This window comes from Caretta caretta, chromosome 13, assembly GCF_965140235.1.
Source record: "Caretta caretta isolate rCarCar2 chromosome 13, rCarCar1.hap1, whole genome shotgun sequence".
NCBI classification, from domain to species: Eukaryota; Metazoa; Chordata; order Testudines; family Cheloniidae; genus Caretta; species Caretta caretta.
Genome location: NC_134218.1, coordinates 23,865,304 through 23,885,570, shown reverse-complemented (window position 1 = coordinate 23,885,570; position 20,267 = coordinate 23,865,304). Strand labels below are relative to the sequence as shown.

The 20,267-nt window shown below is 41.8% G+C and overlaps 1 protein-coding gene across 9 annotated transcripts in view; it reads right to left on the bottom strand.

Annotated features, from left to right (window-relative positions):
• The window catches only part of PTPRT (protein tyrosine phosphatase receptor type T), a 740,387-nt gene that overhangs the window by 551,947 nt on the left and 168,173 nt on the right, over positions 1–20,267 (bottom strand). The window lies entirely within an intron of this gene.

The window sequence follows — 20,267 nt, the reverse complement described above, 5'->3', positions numbered from 1 at the left end:
TACAATTTTAAACATTCAGTAGTACAAGGTTAATAGATGATTTCAAGACCACATCTCTCACATTTACTTACCTTTTAACTTTCTAGTGCCATAGGTAAGGATGTGATGAGCCAACTGTTTAACCCAATACCAAGAAGTGACAATTCGTATAGTGGGGCCCATTAAAGTCAACCCTTACCATGGCACAGTATAATACCTTGCTGCAGCATAGAGGGGACAGTTGTTGCAGCATACTGTGACCTTAACAGCATCCCAGTGCAAGAGAGCAAGGGACTCACTGTTATCTGGTAGTGAGTTTCAGCTGGTCTGACCCATTCAATGTATCCCAGCTCACTACTGTCATAACCTGTATCTAGAAGGTGTCATGTAAGACATCAGTAGAAAGTGAACAACATACTGATCATTGATATTATTATTAAGGCTACATTTTAGTCATGGATATTTTTAGTAAAAGTCATGGACAGGTCACAGGCAGTAAACAAAAATTCACGGCCTGTGACCTGTCCATGACTTTTACTAAAATACCAGTGAATAAAACTTGGGGGTGGGGCGGGGGCTGCCCGGGGGCCCTGCGGGTGCTGGGGGAGGGCGTCTCAGGTGCTCGAGGAGGACAGCGGCGGGCGGCCCAGGACCCCCGCTGGTGCTGGGGGAGGGGTGGGCAGTGACCAGCAGGCTCCCTACCTGGCTCCGCGCCTCCCCCCACAGCAGCAGCAGAGTTTGGGTGTGGGAGGGGCAGGGGGTTAGGGCACAGGACGGGGTGAGGCGGGCTCTGGGTGGCACTTACCTGGGGGGGGGCGCTCCTCAGAAGCGGCAACATCCCCCTCGCTCAGGTGCTAGGCGGAGGCATGGCCAGCCTCAGCCTGCAGGCTCCGTGGTTCCTGGCCAATGGGAGCTGCAAAACAAGTGCTCTGGGTTGAGGCAGCACACAGAGGTGCCTGGCCAAACCTCTACCTAGCTGCTGAGCAAGGGAGATGTTGCTGCTTCTGGGGAGCCCCCCAGGTAAGCGCTGCCCAAAGCCCGCCTCACCCCATCCCGTGCCCCAACCCCTTCCCACACCAAACTCTGCTGCTCAGTGGGGTCATGCAGTGGTTGTGCGGGAGCCCAAGACCGCCCCAGCAGCGGCCTGTGCGCAGGAATCCAGAATCTGTGACTTCTGTGACAAAGTCGCAGCCTTAATTATTGCATCATGTATAGAGGACAAATTCAAAATTACAAACATATTCAACATTATGTTATCAAAGTGTGTCTGCCACGCAGGGCTAAAGTTACCCCACCCAAGACAAAGGAATGTGGTTTCTGGAAGGTATTTTGGAGGTACATTAAGAGACAATGGGAATGCAATTTACAGAGACGGTAAATAGGAGTATAAGGGGAGGAGATAATTACTCAGCATCATGGCAAGGGGAAGAGATTACAGGAAACAGATCAATTTGCATTTAAACAAACACCAGCAGGGGAATAAACTAGCATGAAACTTCCTTCACCAGAAAACTCCATGTCACCATCCTCACAGCATGAATTAACTTTTCTTTGGGGGTAACCCAAACAATCCATCACTCTCACAGATCTTGGGAGACAGGCCAGTCCTTGCTTACAGACAGCCCCCCAACCTGAAGCAAATACTCACCAGCAGCCATACACCACACAGCAAAAACACTAATCCAGGAACCTATCCTTGCAACAAAGCCCAATGCCAACTGTGTCCACATATCTATTCAGGGGACACCATCATAGGGCCTAATCACATCAGCCACACTATCAGAGGCTCGTTCACCTGCACATCTACCAATGTGATATATGCCATCGTGTGCCAGCAATGCCCCTCTGCCATGTACATTGGCCAAACTGGACAGTCTCTACGTAAAAGAATAAATGGACACAAATCAGACGTCAAGAATTATAACATTCAAAAACCAGTTGGAGAACACTTCAATCTCTCTGGTCACTCGATTACAGACCTAAAAGTGGCAATTCTTCAACAAAAAAAACTTCAGAAACAGACTCCAAGGAGAGACTGCTGAATTGGAATTCATTTGTAAACTGGATACAATTAATGTAGGCTTGAATAAAGACTGGGAGTGGATGTGTCATTACACAAAGTAAAACTATTTCCCCTTGTTTATTTCCCCTCCTATTGTTCTCGTAAAGTGCTGGAAATGGCCCACCTTGATTATCACTACAAAAGGTTCCCCCTCACCCCCGCTCTCCTGCTGGTAATAGCTCACCTTTCCTGATCACTCTTGTAACAGTCTGTATGTTAACACCCATTGTTTCATGTTCTCTGTGTTTATAAAAACTCCCCACTATATTTTCCACTGTATGCATCCGATGAAGTAAGCTGTAGCTCACGAAAACTTATGCTCTAATACATTTGTTAGTCTCTAAGGTGCCACAATTACTCCTTTTCTTTTTATGGATACAGACTAACATGGCTGCTACTCTGAAACCTGTCAATAAAAAATAATGTAAGTTATAGATTTCCGGTTTCTCTACCTTTTATAGAGAATATAGTTTTCTTATCATATTGTGTCTTTATGCCGTCCTTGATCTCTCCATTCACTTATGAAGCTGTTGGCACATGGCATGCTCACAGCTCCAGCAAACTGGCTTCTCTTAATGCTCACCCCTAGGTAGCAGTGCCAGGAACAGAACCCAGATCTCCAAAACCTCAGTCTGGTGTCATGTACACAAGTCCAGCCTTCCTCTTTGAACAGTTCCAAACTGTTCACTTGGATTATTTGCATTCTGTTGTTTGTGGCATATTGTTACTCATCATTTAAGTCACAAGTATTTCTGCTTCCTGATGGACTGAAACTTTTTAAAAATGAGAGAACAACAAACAGGAAATAGTAAATAAAAACAAAAAGCAAATAGCAGATGATCCAGTGCAAACATTTGGCTGAATGATCATTTATAATGCAATCTATAAAATTCTTGGAATTGGCTAACTGCCATAAATAAATGGGCAGCTGTCTGAACACTTGTGAATAAAGAGACCCCCATGAATAAGGGAATGACCTTGCCATGCCTGAACACAAATAACGTGTGTGGTATTTAACCAGCACTAGCCAGCATTGCAAAATGAAATGCTGGGAATGAATTTATGAAGAGGAGGCTTCTAGCTGGCCTACAGATCATGACTCATAATAAAGCATATATTCTATTTTTATATATATTATATTCTATTTAGGCAAAAAGTGTATTCATTCCTTAGATTTCTATGAACAAATAGGCAATTTGTTCATACAAGGACTCCACATTCAACAGAATATTATCTTTCTACTCATCAAGGTTCTCTCTCTGGGAATGCTATATCTGTTCTGGTTCATTACAGCAATTCCCAGATCTCCCTCAATTGAACTTCTTCTCTTTCTATATACCAGAAGAGGTGGGCAGGCATTATAGAAACCAACTATTCTTCCACTGAAAAGATAACATGAAAATAGGAAAACATGTGAACCCTTCAACAAGAAAGAATAATGGAAAAAATAACTTAGATGTAGCTGCAAAATTAACCATTTAATGATGAGTAAACACAGAGCCATATTTCCCATCTGCATATAGGTATGCAAGAGGAACAGATTTCAATTTTAGGAAAGGCTACAGTTGTGCAGCATCTACCTGACAGCTGTCAGCTGCAGAAGGGTCAAGCAGAGGCCAGCCCTGATGAGGTCCTGATGGAGAATTCCCACTTTATTAGAGAATCACTATTTTGTCTCAAGAAGAACAGGAGGACTTGTGGCACCTTAGAGACTAACAAATTTATTAGAGCATAAGCTTTCATGGGCTACAGCCCACTTCATCGGATGCACAGAATGGAACATACAGTAAGAAGATTTTTATATATATAAATCTTCTTACTATATGTTCCATGCTATGTATCCGATGAAGTGGGCTGTAGCCCACAAAAGCTTATGCTCATATATATACACACACACATACAGATAAGTTGGAAGTTGCCATACAAATTGTGAGAGGCTAATTAGTTAAGATGAGCTATTATCAGCAGGAGAAAAAAAAAACTTTTGTAGTGATAATCAAGATGGCCCACTTAGACAGTTGACAAGAAGGTGTGAGGATACTTAACTTGTCTCAGTTACATTGCCCCCACATACATCCCCTTCTCGGAACCCATGCCCTACTTGGCCTGCCAAATATGCATCAGCAATGAATCCATTAGAACGCCCCATGGATTCTAGGCCTTACCCATGGTAACATTGACTCTGCACTGTTTGGCTCTCTCTATCACACAGGCAAGCCAAGCTAGCTCTGTTGCTATGCTAACTTTGATCTTCCAGTCAGCTGTGCTCCTCTGACACCTCTGTAGTTCAGAGGATGTGTAGAGCAACCCAGTGCTATTCAGAACCATATTCACTTGTTCTGCAAGACAACCTGCCAGTTGTACCCTACCTCATCTGGGAGAATTAGTTGCATAGAGATGTTCCCTGACTCCTTCCTTCCTTGATTTTTCCTTCCTAAGCATAGTACTTTGCACTTGTCTTTCCTGCATTTCATCTTGTTGATTTTCATCTTTGTTGATCTTGACGACAGACTAAAACAAGCATCAATCCATTATTTTTTATTATTTCATTATCCTGTTTAAGGACAAAAGTGTTTTAAGGGGGAAAATGTTTTGTAAATAAAAAAACAATCTACAAAATCTAACATGAACCAATTACTTTTTTTTTATGGGGGAGGGGGAGTAATTAAAATTCTTCTATAACATAGGACACCTCAAACACAGCAGCACCAGGCTAGCGAAAGAAGAGCACAAGGAGAAACTTACCAGTCTCATTTCACTGTCCAAGCTGAGTGAAATGTTAAAAGAGCAGTGGTGTTGCTAGACTGTTATTTCAATTTTGCCTAGATCCCTCAATCAGCATAGACCCTATTTTATCAGGTGCTGTACAAATATATACCAAAAAAAAGAAGACAGTGGCTCTCCCAAAATCCAAAAAGACGGCATGGAGATGAGACAAATGAGAGAGGTGAGGGAAGGAGGATGGGAGAAGGTGCAAAACAGGATGCGTGCAAGTTTTACTCAACAGGAGCAATAGTTCCAACTTGCCTACCTGCCTTGTCATGACCAGGTTGTATCTGACTGTATGCACTGTGGAAGAGGTGAATTTTGAGGAGGAACTCCAAGGAGGATAAGGTGATGACTTCTCAGAAATTACCTGGGAACTTTTCCACTCAAACAGCAGTGTGAGAGGAAGCTTGAAAGTGCTTGTTGAATAGGTAAGGGTGATAAGACATTTGTGTTTGAAGAGGTGGATGCTCCTGCAGGGATTCGAAAAGATGGGATAATATAGTTAAAGCAATGAGCTAGGAAGATTAATTTAGCAGTAGCAGCATCTTGAATGGACTTCACAGGGTGAATTTCCAGGCAATGAAGCCAGAGGAGATATTACGGTAATCAATGTACAAGATCAGGGCTTGGACAAGAGATTGGCAGTATGGGTAGAGAAGATAGATTGGATCTTGGAGAACTTCCACAAGAAGAAACGGCAAGACAGAGACAGCCTGAATGTGTGGGACAAAACAGGGCAAGGTCAAAGATAGAGCAAAGACTATGAATCTGAGTAACGGAGGTTGGTGGTGTCCAGTATGTTAGAGAAGAGAGAGTAGAGGGCTGTCGGGCAAGAGATCACAAGGTTCCACTTTGGCCATTTAAGTTTAAATTTCAGTTAAACATCCAAGAGAAGTCAGAAAAACAGGTTGTGGTTTTGGTTTGGAAGGAGGAAGGCAGATTTCAGGTAAAAAAAAGAAGCTTTGAGTGATCAGCACAAAGTTGATAGAACTGTTTCTGTGACTAAACTACGCAGATATGGCTTGTAAAGGGAGAAGAGGAGGAAAGCAAAGACAGAGCCTTCTGGTACCCCCACTGAAACAAAGGGAGGAAAGGAGACTTCATTGAATGAAAGGGTGAGGGAGCAATCCAGCAGCCAGAGAATGAGGACATGGGTGCTAGAATGACCAGTCGCCATAGAACACTGCAGTATTTAATAGTTGTAGCCGGCCTAGTTTAGATCTGCAAGTTAGAGGTGGGCGGGGTGGGGGAGGAGGTTGGGCTCACTTCTTTGAAAGAGAGATGTGGCACTACATGCAACTCAGGTCTCTGAACCATGACTGGAAAGTGGTATGATGTTTATTGCAGCTCAGTAATTCCAGATTCAATATGTTCTTTACAAGTACAAATGTCTTTTTCTAACTGCCAGCCCTGCACATTCAACCTGGGATTGGAATCTAACTGGCTTTCATTTCCCATGCAATCACTTGAAATAAAAATTCCACACGCTGAATGATATCCTCAATTATGCCAATACAGCCTCCGAGCATTCAATTTATGCCCCCGGTGACAGCTCTGTAACTGCACTGCATTTGACAAAACAGTCCAGCTCACACTCTCCTACTGGTGTTGGCTTTACAGTCCCAACGATCAGTAAACTAACTTTTGTAACTACAGTGGTGGATATTACAGGCAGGAAGCAGCTCTGAGTAAGAATTTTCATGTGGTCAAACCTCAGAATAGAATCAGACCCTCAAAATACCTGTCCTAAAGGGGAAAGACCTCTTGGGTCGTGGGGAAGGAGGGAGGCTTGGAATAATGCACTGGGAGAGTGGAGGCAGGTGGCCTAGTGGAAAGAACAGTTGACCGGGATCTATTCCTGGCTTAGCCATTGGCCTGCTGGGTGACCTTGGGTGAGTCACTTCCTGTTTCTTTGCCTCAATTAACACACCTGTAAAACAGGGATAATGATGCTTACTTCCATTGTTAAAACACTTTGAGTTTACTGGTGAAAAGTGCTATGTAAAAGCATTTTATTCTTATTATTATGTTGTGAGATTTTGTTTACTTCCCCAATAGATGCAAGTGGTCGTGAATATGTGTGTGTAAGCAAAGGAAATAAACCTGTTATACAGTACGTTTCCATTATTTAAAATAATTGAGAATAAGACAATTTTTTTAAAAGTCTGGGAGATGAGCATGACAGACATGGTGCTGACATGAGTGGTTCATGGAGTTGCCACAGCATACGCCAACCCACTATCTGCAGGTTAAATCACTTGGCAACAAACAAACCTGCCTCCTGGGGGGAAAAGGAAGAGGAGACCTGCAGGTGTGGATCAAGGCCCTGCCAGAGGATACAGGGTTAAAGAGCTGCAAAAGTGTAACTGTCCTCAGCACATGCCACCTTCCAAGGCTTCATCCCCATCCATCCCTGCAGTCCTGTGGATCAGGTAAATAGAGCCCCTATTAGGGGAAAACTGAGGCAGAGAACAGGGACGTGACTTGCCCAAGGTCACCCGGGGAGTCATTGTCGGAGTCCTGCTTTGAACACAGGAGATCGAGGCTCCTAGTTCTGTGCTGGCTTGGACCATTAGACCAGAGGCCTTCAAGCCCTGAGCTCTGCACCTGCCCACACAGGGTATTAATCTGGGATTCAGGGGCAGCACACTGCAAGTTTTCAGTGAAGAAACATGGCTGTCTCGAGCCCTTATGGCTACAAGGAAAATCTTCCAAAGGTGATGGGCATCTAGCTGACACAGTTCTGTCTGCCTGAGTCTGCAGCCAGCCTGGGACAACAGCTCTAGGAAATGTGGCAGTAACGGTTAAGTCTAATTATGACGCCATCAGAGCCAGATTTTCATGTAACATGGGTGACCAGTTGCGTGGTGCACAACCACTGCAAATGTGCGAGCAACTCAGGTTAAGTGCAACTGAACCCTGGGCAGGCTGCAGCACCCAAGAGATCTTTGTTCTCCCACTGAATGACAGCAGATGCACCAGTAACTTTACTAGGTAGAAGTTTAGTGACCACATTAGGGCCACATCCTCCCCACTCCCAAAATTGGGCCAACCACCCCTCATCATTCTCCTGATTGCTTGTATTGTTATTGATGGGAGATCTGCTGTGGATTGAGGGGTGTATATGGACCTGCCTTTGCAGGCTCAGTCCTGGCCCAGCATTCGAAATAAATTGCCCTGAGCTTCAGAAGTACCGAGAACCCTGGAGTTCCCACAGACATCGGGGGAAACGCAGGTGCTCAGCATCTCTGAAAATCAGGCCCAGAATGACACTGCCCTGGGCCAGACGCTCTGAGTAAGGGGCTTCAGCAGCGATTGGTGGGGGGCAGAGTAAAGCAACCAGGACGGTCATAACGGAGGCTAGAACTCTGTCCTCGCCTCACACCTGTGGGAAGACAGGCCTTCAGACACCCCCTCCCGCCTGCATTGCACTTTCCAGCCCAGGAGCAAGGAACCATTTCACACCTTAGCACTGGGGGGAGCTGAAGCCTCGAACAGGGAAGTAACTTGCCTGAAGTCATCTAGTGAGTTGGTGCCAGGGTGGAGAATAGAAGTCAAGAGTCCAACTCCCAGCTCTGTGCTCTGATCCCCAAACAGCCCTTTCCAGATCCATTGGGGGGAGGGTGGGGAGGGACTCTAGCCACGTGCAGGAGACCCAAGGCCATTTAGTTTCATTAAATATGTAGACTAAATAATGAAATTAATAAATTTTCAAGCCGAATTTTCAAGTTCACAATTCTAATGAACAATGCCACATTATGCAGTATTCATTTTTGAAAGTTTATAATAAGCGATGCTCCGGGGGGAGGAGGGCGCAAGGTGGAAGTTTCGCCTAGGGCGCAAAATATCCTTCCACTGGCCCTGGCCATGTCTAAATACATTGGTCTATAAGACCACATACAGGCATAATGCCTCTATAGACACACTGTTCACCCTTCACTGCAGTGTAATTAGCTCAGAGGTGAAACATAGCATCTCCCTAACAGTCACAGTGAAATTAATCACACAAGTGAAGAGCAGAAGTGAAGAATATTAGATTCACCACACTGAAAGAGGAATTTAGAAAGTCAGACTTACCCAAGTTAGAATTTAACTATGATACAGGGCTAAACCCCACAAAGTAATTTCATGCAAGGTGAAAATATCCACATGCGGCCAGAAAGCTCATGTCAAGTGTTAAAAAAGGTGAGGCTTTCAGGAAGAGCAAAAGCAGCTTTTGGTTCTACCTGTCCCTTCTTCCAATCAGCTAAAAAGAAACACTGGAGGTTGTGGCTGAAAAGTGGGATCGGAGAAAAGGAAACTGAGATGATTTCAATTTGGCCAGATGCAACATGTGCAATGAGTGACCTCTTGCTAGCATAAATAGAAACCCAAACAAGCAATGAAACAGCCTTCCTTGATTCAAAAGGGGTCATACTGAAGCAAATAATGGCACATACAGGAAGGATAAAATAACCCCTTGTTTTACACTGCAGGCGTGTAACAATGCCACTGCTCATCTGAGTGATGCTAATTAATTTTGAGCAGACCTATCATCAGTTACTGAGTCTCTCCCCCAGATTAAATGTAAACCAGCCTTGCACAAATTGAATGCTTTCTTTGAATATATAATTGAATTTGCAGAAGTGTGTGCCAGGGGGGTGTTTAAATAAGTGCACAAATACGATAAAAAAGGACTTCACGCCATTATATCTAATTCAGTAAGCAAAAATAATGGCAGGGCACATTCCAATTAGTGTTTGATTTATTTATTTTAACAAATCCAATTAGTGGAATGTTTTATAAAGTCATCCAATGTCAGTCATGGACTCACCAGATAGAAACAATACCTATAAAAGAGATTTTAAAAATTGATGGGAAGGCTCATTGGATTTACAGCGTATCTTAACGCCCACAGGAACAACATGCACTCAGGCATCTCTTCATCAAGGGCTTGTAGCATCCCCAGAAGAGAAAGAAAGAAAGAGCATCAGCAGTCTCATTCTTCCTGCTTCAGGTCTTTCCTCTTGGGGATAAACACTTATTTACTTTATTTTTCCCCCTTTTAAAAAAATATTGAGTATATGAATGCACAGAGCAGATCTAGAAGGGAAAAATTTACCAGGAGCACAAGTTGTTAAGCTTTCTCTAGAGGAAAATGGGATTTTGGCTCTCCACAGCTTTGCAAGAGCGTAGAGGATGAGGCTAGAGAAAGGGGCGAATCCTGCAGCAGGGATGTCCCGTGGGACTCTTAGAACAAGAACAGGATTGTTCTCTTTGACCATGAATTCTTTTCTCCTCTCAGCACACTCATGATCACAGAGCCAGAAGAGATGCACTTGGGCTATTAGAGCAATAAGGTCTATTGGAAGAGATTTTTGTTGTTTTTAATATATACAAATTTATTCCATGACTCACTTCAGAGGCTTTACACAACTTATATTTGATACAGCATCATTCATGCAAAATAGACAGCCATAGGGCTGTAGAATAAAGAAGAGGCTTTGAAGAGCTGAATTTGGAACTATGCATGCAGTGTTGACCTAAGTCACTTAGAGTGTATACAGGACTAATCCCTGGAGGGGAGCCCAGTGTATCCTCCCCTAGGAAGAGTAATGAATACTGCATATGCATTCTAGGGCACTCCACAAAGAGATGGACCTGAACCAGAAACCTACATCTAAACATACCTAAAGTTTGGGCATGTTCAGAATGTAGATCTGACTTGCATCTCCAGTTCCCAAACAAAGTATTCTTTCTGGTAATATCTTTCTAGAGCACAGATGACTTACCATATCCAGAAAGGGGGATGGATTCCACCAGGGATGGGAAAATTGACCTTTTTATCCTCTCTTACCATTCAGGGAGAAAAAGAAAACCAGAGTGTACCTATGACTGCTGGCGCGGATGAATGTTTTTTCTCCCTTTGATGTACAGAGTCAGACTGATAGGCTAAGTGCTAGATGCAAAGCCCATTGAAGTCAATAGAAAGATTTCCACTGAATTTAAAAGGGTTTGGTTCAGGCCTCAAGTGTGTTATAGGGCAGGAGCAGGGGCATTCATCTCATTCTAAAAGATCACATCATGGCCACTGCAAGGACAAAATATGAGATTTGATGGACCAGTGACCAAAGTCAGAGAGGACTTTGTTCCTGCAAACAGTGCTAAGATTTTAAAATAGGCTGGCAACTCATTCTTGCATAATTCTACTTGTTTACCTATCACAGCTGAGGGACTTTTTTGGGGCAGGTAAATAAAGTATTGTTAGTAAGTTTATCTTCATGCACCGATTGCCAAACACGTACTGAGCTGATGCCGAAAGGAAGTCTTCAAAGGAGAACGAAAGTTGGCAATAGTGGGGGAGTTGGATTCAAAGTAACATCAGTCTTAGCTTAAAACAAACAGCAAAGCTTTTAAGGGAAGAAGTTTAAAGAAATGAATGAGCAACTGTCTGAGAATAGGGCATGAGGAGTTCTGTAGAGATGGAACAGGAACATTTTGTTTTAGTGAAACATTTTCTCTTGCCTCCTATTTTGAAGGGCATAAGGAGGAGTATGTGGGAATTTTCCCTCAGAAACAAAAATTCTGGTATCACTTTTTCCCAATTTTGTGTAAACATTTCGAAGTACAACTTCAAAACTGCTTTGCAAAAACATTGCAATTTCGTCAAACCAGCATTTTTGACAATATTTTTGGTTGTAAAAGTTTGACTAGCTATAGAAGCCAGCAGTTATGAGAGGATGGGTCTTAAGTGGTCCCAGTTCTCAAAGCAACATAATAATCTGAAAAAAGAAAAGGAGTACTTGTGGCACCTTAGAGACTAACCAATTTATTTGAGCATGAGCTTTCGTGAGCCACAGCTCACTTCATCTCATGCTCAAATAGATTCATAGATTCATAGATATTTAGGCCAGAAGGGACCATTATGATCATCTAGTCTGACCTCCTGCACAATGCAGGCCACAGAATTTCACCCACCACTCCTAAAAAAGACCTCACATCTATATCTGTGCTATTGAAGTCCCCAAATTGTAGTTTGAAGACCTCAAGGAGCAGAGAATCCTCCAGCAAGTGACCCGTGCCCCATGCTACAGAGGAAGGCGAAAAACCTCCAGGGCCTTCCAATCTGCCCTGGAGGAAAATTCCTTCCCGACCCCAAATATGGCGATCAGCTAAACCCTGAGCATATGGGCAAGATTCATCAGCCAGATACTACAGAAAATTCCTTCCCGGGTAACTTGGATCTTACCCCATCTAAAAACCCATCACAGGCCATTGGGCCTATTTACCATGAATATTTAATTACCAAAACCATGTTATCCCATCATACCATCTCCTCCATAAACTTATCGAGTTTAATCTTAAAGCAAGATAGATCTTTTGTCCCCACTACTTCCCTCGGAAGGCTATTCCAAAACTTCACTCCTCTGATGGTTAGAAACCTTCGTCTAATTTCTAATCTAAATTTCCTAGTGGCCAGTTTATATCCATTTGTTCTTGTGTCCACATTGGTACTGAGTTTAAATAATTCCTCTCCCTCTCTGGTATTTATCCCTCTGATATATTTATAGAGAGCAAACATATCTCCCCTCAACCTTCTTTTAGTTAGGCTAAACAAGCCAAGCTCCCTGAGTCTCCTTTCATAAGACAAGTTTTCCATTCCTCGGATCATCCTAGTAGCCCTTCTCTGTACCTGTTCCAGTTTGAATTCATCCTTCTTAAACATGGGAGACCAGAACTGCACACAGTATTCCAGGTGAGGTCTCACCAGTGCCTTATATAATGGTACTAAAACCTCCTTATCCCTACTGGAAATACCTCTCCTGATGCATCCCAAGATGACATTAGCTTTTTTCACAGCCATATCACATTGGCAGCTCATAGTCATCCTATGATCAACCAATACTCCAAGGTCCTTTTCCTCCTCCGTTACTTCTAGTTGATGCGTCCCTAGCTTATAACTAAAATTCTTGTTATTAATCCCTAAATGCATGACCTTACACTTCTCACTATTAAATTTCATCCTATTCCTATTACTCCAGTTTACAAGGTCATCCAGATCCTCCTGTAGGGTATCCCTGTCCTTCTCTAAATTAGCAATACCTCCCAGCTTTGTATCATCTGCAAACTTTATTAGCACATTCCCACTTTTTGTGCCCAGGTCAGTAATAAAAAGATTAAATAAGATTGGTCCCAAAACCGATCCTTGAGGAACTCCACTGGTAACCTCCCTCCAACTTGACAGTTCACCTTTCAGTAGGACCCGTTGTAGTCTCCCCTTTAACCAATTTCCTATCCACCTTTCAATTTTCCTATTGATGCCCATCTTATCCAATTTAACTAATAATTCCCCATGTGGCACAGTATCAAACGCCTTACTAAAATCTAAGTAAATTAGATCCACAATAAATTGGTTAGTCTCTAAGGTGCCACAAGTACTCCTTTTCTTTTTGCGAATACAGACTAACACGGCTGTTCCTCTGAAACCTGTCATAATAATCTGACTGCATTTTATTCTTTTCTTTCTAGTTCCATGGTCTCTACTCTTCATTTTAAAATGGGAACCCTAATCAAGATGAGAAGTTACTGAGACATCAATAGTTTCAGTAGAGGCAGGGACAAGGTAGGGACAAGGTCTGCCAACTTCCGGGAGAGGATAAAAGGTAGCTAGACAAGCTAGAGAAGCAGCAGCCATTTGTAGTAGCAGTGATTTCCCAAAAATCAAAAGTTTTATAAGGGAAATGCAACTCAAGATATATCAAATGGGAGAACAATCCAGGTAGCAATAGGTTAATATTAAGGCCATTAATAATGGCAGTTTTGTTTTTAAATTGGCACTAGAAAGATACCCTAAGTAGGAGCACTTCGTGTTTTTGTATGGTATCAAAGCAGCTTCAGGAAACCATGTATTTTATACAGTAACTTCTGCAAAAAGAATTTCAAAAGCAATGCAAATTTCCAAAGGTTGGTTCAAAATGGTTCTAACTTGTTTTTGTTGTTGTTGTTGCTGGACCAGTTCATATAGGTTTAGGCTCAGCTCTTGATGACCATGGTACTACAGTGAATACACTGAGCACCTAGGTAGGGGGAAACAGAGCTTGTCATTCTCAAATAGTGCTCTAAATACAGAACTGATGTGTTCTATTCAGCCCTCTTCAGCTTGACACCAGGGGCTGGGATTTTCAAGGGGACCTAAAGCAGTTAGATATCCAATTCCCATTGAGATGTAATGAGAGCCGGGCACCTAACCGCTCTTAATCTGTTCTGAAAATTCCAGGCACAACTATTCAGAAAGCACATGGGCTGGAGGTGGGCTGCAAAAAGCACTCAGATGAGAGTCTGTTCAGATGCATGCTCACAGGCTTAACATAGATATCAGCAATCAATTCCCTTGTAGTAATCAGAAATGTATTCTTACATCCTCGGATGTACTTTGAACTCTGTTTCAAGATCAGTCTATTTAAGTGCTGTAGGTATCTAGCTGGTTTTCTGGCCACATTCATGGCTCATTTTAGGCTAATTATACGGAAGCTTTGGCTGGGATATGTGAGCTTGACAAATTAAGTATTGCTGGAGTCTCCAATCTCTCTGCACTTGGTGATCTCAACAATCCTGGAGTCTGCAATCGTCCCAATGAAACAGATACCTGTTGCCTCCCTCACTACTTGACCTTTGACCATCCACTTATGATAAAGTCTGATCATGGCTCTTCTTTGGCAGTGATGACTCTTGCTGGCTCCTGGCTGTGATCACCAGTTCTCAGGGGGACTGGTTGCCCAGCTGTCAGTCTGGTCAGGGTTTGCCTTTCTGCCTTAGTAAACTTTGTCTGGCTTAAAAAAACAAATGAAAGAGAGGTAAACAAAACATTTAGTGTAGATTTGTGTGACTGAGGGAGTGTAAGAAATAAAACTCTTCAACTGTCCAGAGTCAGTGATAAGGCAGTCCTCCTGGTGTGTTTCTAGAACTACCACCAGGCTAGATATGTATTTTATTTTCATAGTTAGCTTAATTTAATAGGTTTGGGTTTTTTTTCTCTGTCTGAAGAGCTCTTTTGGCCATTACATTGCTCAGACTATTTTGATGAGGAAATGATGTGCTCAAACTCATACCGCAGGTATTGGCATATTCATGACATTCCACACTTACAAACAAGGGTTTAATGTCAACAATCAGAAATCTGGTCTTCCACGCCCAGCAATTTGATATTGGTCATAATCACCCATTTATTGCATGGTTTATTAATAGGAAGCTGTCAAGGTTCCTTCCCCACTCTGAGCTCTAGGGTACAGATGAGAGGACCTGCATGAAAACCCCCCTAAGCTTATTTTTACCAGCTTAGGTTAAAACTTCCCCAAGGTACAAACTATTTTACCTTTTGTCCCTGGACTTTATTGCTGCCACCACCAAGCATCTAACAAATATAACCGGGAAAGAGCCCACTTGGAAACGTCTTTCCCCGCAAAATCCCCCCAAGCCCTACACCCCCTTTCCTAGGGAAGGCTTGATAAAAATCCTCACCAATTTGCATAGGTGAACACAGACCCAAACCCTTGGATCTTAAGAACAATGAAACGCAATCAGGTTCTTAAAAGAAGAATTTTAATTGAAGAAAAAGTAAAAGAATCACCTCTGTAAAATCAGGATGGTAAATACCTTACAGGGTAATCAGATTCAAAACATAGAGAGAATCCCTCTAGGCAAAACCTTAAGTTACAAAAAGACACAAAAACAGGAATATACATTCCATTCAGCACAACTTATTTTATCAGCCATTTAAACAAAACAGAATCTAACGCATATCTAACTAGATTGCTTATTTAACCCTTTACAGGAGTTCGGACCTGCATTCCTGCTCTGGTCCCAGCAAAAGACACACAAAAACCGAGAGAACCCTTTGTTTCTCCCCCCTCCAGCTTTGAAAGTATCTTGTCTCCTCATTGGTCATTTTGGTCAGGTGCCAGCAAGGTTATCTTTAGCTTCTTAACCCTTTATAGGAGAAAAGGTTTTTCCTCTGGCCAGGAGAGATTTAAAGGTGGTTAGCCTTCCCTTTATATTTATGACAGAAGCCATCCATAAATTTAGGCTGAAATTTTCAGAAGGGAACTAGGGGACTTAAGCACCCATCTCCCTTAAGCCCCTTTGAAAGCCTCAGCTTTGGGTGAAGTTTCTAATATTCATGTCCCCTAGTCAAATTCAAACAAATCCCTCCTAGTTTGAGACACATCCTCTATCTATAGGATTTCATGACCCTGAATCAACTCTTCTGTTTGGACTTTCCATCCACTGAGCTGCCATATTAGAGGAATTTATGCCATCAAGAACAAGTTGTTGTGGCTTCCCATTTGTTTTCAGTACCTAAATCCATAGAAGGTGCTTATATTTAAGCAAAACTAGGGGGTGGGAGGTGGGGAACAGTCTCTCCTAGGGGCAAAATGTTCACTTTTTTTTTTTTAAACTGAAAATGACAACAATGGCTTCAGCTGGGGACATAAATTTGCTCTTTTATCTGGCTCATCCTTGCAAAACTGATCATTTCAGCTTATGTAAAATGGTATCTATTTCAATATGAAACTCTGGAAGTCATGAAGTAGAAATAGGCACATGATTCATTAGATGAACTTCATACACATCTGTATTATTTTCATTTCAGATTCATATTCAACATGAAATGTGTGTCTTTCAGCTTTTGCACTATACATCCATTTCCATATAGGCTTTGAAGTAGCTTGTCTACATGCTTCTTCATTCACACACACACACACAACATGCAACCACCAACACAGCTGTATGTATATCCTTGCCTAAATTGCCATTCTGAAGAAGTCATGTACCTAGTGAATGATGCATCTACTGACATGGTGCCTGGCTTAGTTAAATCTTATTTTAAAACTAGTGGATTTTCAAACAATGTTTGACCTGCTCAAATGCCTGGTTTTTGTCTTCCCAATGCCAGGCAAGGTCATATTCCAGCAGTTCCCTTGAGAGCTTATTGACCACAGATTTGGAATGGATTTTGCCAAAATGTTGATTGTCCTCAAACCTATGTAGATCCACTTTATAGCTATTATTGTTATATTTGAACAAGCAATTAAGCTATACTCCATTTATGTCTGGTTAGACCAATTTTTAATTCTTAAATTCACCGTTAGGGGGTCTCACTCTCTTTCTCTGCAAAGCTTCCCTAAGTCTTTCATTGTATTCTTTGAGAGTCCTAGTTCAAATTGAATTATCATCCATTACAACTTCAGTACCTAGTAATCCATCAAGAATCTATCAAATTACTTTCAAATACCTCAGGAGCATAATGCTAAATGTCATTTGTTTAAATGTATAATGTCCAAGTGACAAACTTAGAGCACGACTCATCTAACTTCACTTGCCAGAATGCACGTCCTGCTTCTAATACTAAGAATGTCTTTGCTTCTGACAGCTTAGCTGTCACTACCTTAGTGGTTCAATGGTAACATCTTATTACTTTATTTAAATCACATCCACGATTGCATTGCTTTTTCAATATAACCCAGTGTGTAGGTTCTACCTTTTCAGTAATCCTATGTTTTCATATTAAGTTCAGTTTTCACTTTAACTGTTAAAGCAAATGGAATTTTGTTGGTAGATGGACAACTAAAGTTACTGGCTTGTCTATCCCAATCTGGTGGCCTCCATCCAGCCACCCTGGGTCTTGGAAAACATCCAAGAAGTCTCCTAACAGTCTCCATTCGATTCTGTAACATTTTACAGCTAACAAACTTGTTCTCTAAAAGAGGTGGTACTTCTGCATTTACTAACTGGATAGTCAAATGATGGTGGTTTTTAAAAACTTTACACCAGTTGCTTACTACTATTCTTATGGCCTAACTCTGAGAAGAGTTCTTGCTTTCTTTACATTTCTGTATCCTTTCCTTAGTTATAATATTACATATTTTTCTTGCTTATTGTGCTCCAGTATCCAGTTTATAGTATTCATGTTTAGATATAGTTGCCAATTAATATTTGACTGTATTGGCAAAGCAGTTTGCTGCACAGTCACTGTAACTACAAGGTCTGCATCCAAGCTTTGCTCTTCTCTAAACATGTGGAAACTCTTGAGTTTAACTGTGCAACATACTCTAGAAAGGATTATTTTGCCACATTACACTTGTGTTTTCGACCAAATGCAGAAGGACTTTTTGACAGCATCCGGGATCTTTGCCAATGTTTCCTATAGTAATTCTTCATTTTTCCTTTTTGTAATGATGCTACATGAACTAGCTGCCCATTCTGCACTGTCATTTAAATCCCAACTCCAAATCTTGCTAATTTCCTTGAGTTGGGTTGCTGTTAAACCAACTTCCCATAGCTATATGTACCTCTCTGAGGTTTCTATACATAATATCTTTTTTTTAAGTTAGGAGCAAAACAGGAGTTACCTGGTTGAACTTTAAGCAAGCCACGCTGGTGTTGATTTATTCATATTACCCTTGATTATTAATAAAATAAATTCTCCCATAAGGAACACTTTCAGTGATTCCAAAACATATGCATAAACCTGTCACATCTCTAGCTTCTTTCTCCTCACCTTTAAAAGCAATATTCTTGCAATGCAGCCAGGGCTGCCACATGGAAAACAGTCTTTCTTGTATTAATGGTGCTTTACCATGGGGGCTTCAGAGAAGAGTATGTAGATGGTTGCTTAAAATAGGGGCATTTCCAGAAATCCAGTAGACATGGTGGAAACAAATTCTCCTCTTTTGAGGTCTTATCTTTTGACATGCAAGCTTCACAAGGGATCTAGTTAGGTTTCTTAGCACAGAAGCACAGTGCTCTGTTTCAGAGTAGCAGCAGTGCGCAGTGTGGGCTTAACTCTGCTCCCAGTAATGTCAATATGAGCAGAGTGAGTCCAACACGATGAGGCTTTTAGAAAAAGCCACCCATTTATTTCAGGTTTCCACTCAACCTTTGTCTGCTCAGGTTTTTGGAAACCTCTAGCTTAGACTGGGCATTCCCTGAAGATTAAACAATGGTATTAGCATAGTTAAATCCATACTAACATGGCTGTTCCCCATGCTAGTGACACAATTCTGTACTTTTGCTCACAAAAAGATCCAGAGGTTTGCAGAAGGGAAGTAAAAACGTAAGATGGTAGATGATCCTTGTCACCGGCTCCTACTGGAGAGCCCCGATAGACGCCAACAGCCTTAGATGTTCCTATGTCCCCAGGGTGAGGCATCTTGTTTTCATTCTTTATCTTTTTAGCATGTGTTTCATATTTTCTGGCAATAGGTGGAGCCATTGTTTCGGTCTGTCTGGACATGCTGTGTACATGCATGTCACAGGATGCATGAATAGCCTAGCATATATAAGAGGGTGTTAAGAACTCTCTGTGTGGTGGAGTGGAGACAGACTGAAGAGGAAGAAAGGTTTGTCTGCCTGCAACTGGTATGTCTTGCTGGACCACCCAGCATGGAGTGAGACGGGACTGAGTTTATTTACTTGCTGTACTGTAGCTCATGTTTGGATTCTCTTGTAGTTTTCAATGAAAGGTTGAAATCCACCTAGTCTCTCTCGAACTTGACTGAATTGCTCTGGGTGAATGGCAGCTTGCAACACAGCCAACAACTCGACCACACTTAACCTGAGATCCTAATGCCTTAAATTCTTCCTGATGAAGACTTCCATGCCGCAAATTGAACTCCACTGAATAATATTGATGGTTTAAAAAATAAATAATTGAATTCAGAAGAGCAGGTGTAATTAGGGCTCCAGCACTGTATGAGTCTCAACAGACTGAGTTTTAGCTGTAATGCAAATATCAAATATTAGCTACGTACCAGTCGAATGTCTGAAGCCTGTTTAAAAATATAACCAGCATCCATTGTTGAATATCAACAATATGATTTTATTAGTCAATTAGTTTTTAATAATACACACTGAGTTGTGATGTTTATTGCATCTTGTTCAATTTAATATAGTGGTTATTGCAAGCTAATCCTAGTGGGTGGCTGTATAAAATATATTTATTGACGTTTAACAACTGTTATAGCTACAGGTTTGTACATTTATTTATTACAGGGCTGTTAAACCTCTGTAAATATTCCTGTACTCATTGCTGGTACTTATCTAACATTTGCTATTGAATTTACATTAAGTTCAGCCTGAAGGGTATTTAAAGACACATTTTTAAGTGTTTTCAAGTAAGCTAGGATCCTTATTCAATATGCAAAGAACAAGTTGACTCTGAAATGATTATGGTTTACCAGCTGTTTTGTTTTCAGGGACTCTGGGCATGCACTGGCTAATTTGGACTGGCAGTAGGTCAAGGGCTAGGCTTTGCAGCAAACGTTGCAAAGCTTACGGGAGTTAGAATGCCACCTGGTTACAGCAGGTCAGACAGTGAGGAGCCAAAAAGAAGCCAGAGACAAGTTCTGCTATCTTGGAAGTCTGATTTTTTTACCTCATTTGTTCCATCATATTTGCATTATTGGTGCCTCCCCCACCC